Below are 4,441 nucleotides of genomic sequence, written 5' to 3'. Positions count from 1 at the left end.
ATATAATTTTTTTTTTTTAAGATTTGTGGGGGACAACCAGTTTCTGTGACAAAGGGGGACCACTAAGGGTCTCTGTTATATTGTTATATCTGTTATATAACTCATTGGGGGACATCCCATAACAAAATCGCCTCAGACCCTATTAATGTACGCGATGGTCCAGATTTAAACATATAACAGCATTAAATTAAATGAACATTTCCATTTTACTGACATGTTATATTTACATCTGACTTCCAAACAGAGCTGATGCACCTCAGTATGAACATTAGCCTCTAGTCTGTCTGTGTGGTCCCTGTTTCATGTACACGTTGTGTTTTCTTTAATAAACTATTTGATTTAATGCTTTATAAACAACCTGGTTGTACAACCAGCCGCAATAAATGGAGGATGGATGTGAATATAAGTTGCCGTTAACAATCCCAGCTCAGTGTTTGCGTGCCTCACATGTTTAGATGCTGTGTAATGGCCCTTCTACCAACCTGGATGTGTTAAAGACAGGTTTCTGCTGAGAACATCTGAGGAAAAGGGGGATACAGACACACAGGGCTTTTAAGACCAATGGCCATTAGACTAAAACCAGTGTCTGTGGGTAAATTGTGCGAATAAACAGTTTGTACAATCGTGAATTGCGTGTACAGGGTGGTCATTTCCAGACTCACCTCAGTAAAGTACATTAAGGAATTTCAACTTTCTGCATGATCAGTTATGAGGACCAATGGTGTTTGGTGTCATTAACATCAAGTTTGAGGCCATCAGTATGATAAATTAACTTGTAATAAATACACATATTTATATTATTCTCTTTTGAGGAAACAGAACAAAAATAATGTGGAAAAAAATGGTTAAAGAAATCTGCAAGGTCAATAAATAAATAAATAAACTTTCCTTCCACATTTGGATGCTTTTGAACGAAGGTGAATGGAAAGTCTAATATGAAGGGCCATCAAGCTCATCAGTACATCCCTCCCCAACTTCCTATATAGGACATACGTCAACAAAGAGAAAAAAAAACTGCTTGTCAGACCTTTTCATGGGGTCTTTGCGAGGTTACTGAATGCATTGAAGAGATGAAGAGTATTTGGAGTGACAGAAGTTGTGAGAGTGATCTCTGTGTGGCCCATCTTCTTCCATCCCCTGACCCCCGGTAACCCTAGGGACCCCGCTGACCCCTGTTGCCACGATGCCTGCAGTGAGGAGTCTGTGGATGGAGAGTTGCGTCGATTAGGACTCAGTGACCCTTGACCTGACCCTACACACACCCACACACACACTTGAGCATCAACTTTTACTCTCTCAGCTAGAGTCACTGATCACATGCTGACCACACACACCCAAACACACACGCATGTGAACTAAACAGCTGTGTGTAATAGCCAATTGACATCAGTTTACATCACAGCTCAGCAAATCCATGATTTGCTACTAGCTATTGTTAGTCAGTGGCAGGTGGTATTGGGGCCTGTTGCCACGATGCCTGCAGTGAGTAGTCTGTGGATGGAGAGTTGCGTCGATTAGGACTCAGTGACCCTTGACCTGACCCTACACACACCCACACACACACTTGAGCATCAACTTTTACTCTCTCAGCTAGAGTCACTGATCACATGCTGACCACACACACCCAAACACACACGCATGTGAACTAAACAGCTGTGTGTAATAGCCAATTGACATCAGTTTACATCACAGCTCAGCAAATCCATGATTTGCTACTAGCTATTGTTAGTCAGTGGCAGGTGGTATTGGGGGAAGGACATGCTTATTCTAAAGAGTATTGATTGGACCAAAATAAATATTGATTAACAAAGTGATTAATATTTTGTCTGTTTTCCCAGATTAAGTAAAGATGATGGGTTTAAATCACAAGCTTTTGCTTTTATATCTCCTTTTTGGAGTTTAACAGATTATTCAACTGCTATTGTACGAAAAATAGTAGCCTCGACATTCTTAAAAACAAGTAATATGGGTTTGGAATGATAAAAGGGTTACACCATTTTATTTTTGAGTGAACTATTTCTTTAAAATCAACCTATAGGCTCATTGGAAAAACTTTTTTGCAAAGCTCTAAAAACACACCTATGCAATTCACTGCTGTTTTAAGCTGAGGTGAACACTAGTGGCAGCAAACCACCAACTTTTATTCCTTTTCACACAAATTATGATTACGGGGCATACTTATTTTCACACAATTCCTTGCAAAATACTGACTCTATGACTTTTACCATAGTGCATGATTTGAAAACTATTACATTTTATCATTTGCATCATACAGCCAGCTTCATATGGCATGTTTGACATAGTAAACTTGCTTGGTAGCACACCTGGTAAAGCATTGCATTCGATGCAAGTCAGAAAAAGAGCACAAAAGAAAACAGGCTAAAATGGCATGGTTGCTTCATAGCAAATACATGTGTATCTTGTTTGCTTTTGTTTACACTATCAGTTAGGTTTAGCATAGGGTTAAGTGTAGGAGCTACATAATTTTCAAACACGAATGGCATGATATGTACTACACCCGAAGTAATAAAACATTGCCAGATTCATGTTGATCTGTTTTGGATAGAACTAAACACAGTTTAAGCGTCAATTTTAAAGTGTTGCAAAAAATGCAAGTAGCAACATAATATATTGCAGAAATGTCACCACAAACTTGCTGTGTTGCTTAAAGTATACTTTAGTCATTTGTAATGGATCCACAGCAATTCATCCTAACTTTAGCTCGATGATAGTGTTGTCTATAATACGGAATCATCCAAACTGAAGTATTTCTGCATCTCTTCCTGACTCCACAACCAGTCAGACTGAGGCTGGTACCAGATCCTAACAGAAGTACAGACCACTGAGTACCTCCAAAAAAAAGCTCTTTCTTTCTCATTCCTCAGGGTCACTATTTCTTTGTGCAAATATTTTCTCTGCAGACAGACCTCATTTTGGCAGTTCACACAACCGCCTTCATGGAGGATTTTCCCCAGCATTTTACCATATTTCAGAAACACTTCTGAAAACTTGATACTGAGCGATCTCTTCAAACTTGAGGTGTCTCCATCATCCAAACCTCACTCCAAACCAACATCCCAATGAATGCTGTTTCTGGCCTGTCCTGCACTGCTGACGTTACTGTGTTTGACTTTGTAAAGCCCCCGCTGCTTCTTGAGGGCCATCAGGATGGGAAGCGTTGATAGAGAGCGAGAGGGTGGGTAGAGAAATAGTCCCGAGAGACAGAGAGATCACAGTGAAGATAAAGTGTGAGAAAACGACTGCCACTAACAACAGACATCTGATGAAGGACAACACAGACACCAGACCACCCTTTATGAGGGCGTAACAAAACACTGTCTCCGTTTATTCATTTTTACTCCCTTTATTCAGACAGAGACAGTAATAGCTAGTATAAACTCTTAAAGATAAAGCGTTCTTCAGTGACTCTTGGGTTCAGCAGTATTTTGGCATTATACAGTGTTTGAGCTACACTATAAGGTTCTTGATGTTTCATTATAGATTCTTCAAATGTAAGTGTAAAGTGCAAAACCCTTTACTTTTAAGGTGGCATATACACTGTGTTTCCAAAAGTTTGTTTTTCCAGTGTTTCCATAGAAGAACCATTTTTGGTTCCCCAAAGAACCTTTCAGTGAACAGTTCTTAAAAGAACCATTTTTTTCTTAGAGTTAAGAACATTATAATAATCTCAATAACCTTTTTCCATTATACATTTTCCAAATATTTTGTGCAATGGAAAGGTTCTATGGATGTTAAAGGCAGGGTATGTGATTTTTCAAAAACACTTTAGAAAACTGATTCGGGCCGAATCGCAAAACAAACTTGTAGCCAATCAGCAATAAGGGGCGTGTCTACTCGTGATGTGGAGGAGAGCGCGTTCAGTGCATGGGACGGACATTAGCCGAGCCGAGCGACAGAAAGATAGAGATGGCGGATAAAAAAACAAAAGAGGAAAACGTCTGCGGAAAGATAAGGCAAGAAGTAGGACCCGTGTAAAATATTGGATCAGCTTTCCAGTGCTGGAGAGAACTCAAGGAGCGGAGGCCTGCGATCGGACCCCGAGGTTGCTTTGTTTCTTCTCAATAGGTGAGTAACACCGTGTCTACAACAGCTAAAGTCTGACTACACTGGACGCGATCAAACGACCGTTGAAAACCATTTGAAATTTGTGTCAGCACGTCATAAATAGAACCCGGCAGCAGTTTTCTGTCGGGATTTGTTGCGCCGCGCCGCTCACGTCCGTAGACACAGTGTAACATTAGTTTTGCTTTGTTTCACAGAACTAATCGTTGCCTGGGTTGCGTACGTATATGTGGGGCAGAGCTATCAAAATAGGGGCAAGACCCTTTTGGGGTAGGGCCGTGTTTGTTTTGGTGTTTTCAAATATCAACATTGGCTACCAGAAACCACTTACTCTGCCTTTAATGACTGATTCAATGAC

Source organism: Sinocyclocheilus rhinocerous, unplaced genomic scaffold (assembly GCF_001515625.1).
Source record: "Sinocyclocheilus rhinocerous isolate Xijiao unplaced genomic scaffold, SAMN03320098_v1.1 scaffold1167, whole genome shotgun sequence".
Classification (NCBI taxonomy): domain Eukaryota; kingdom Metazoa; phylum Chordata; class Actinopteri; order Cypriniformes; family Cyprinidae; genus Sinocyclocheilus; species Sinocyclocheilus rhinocerous.
The sequence above is the reverse complement of the archived record's forward strand: the minus strand, read 5'-3'. Positions refer to the sequence as shown.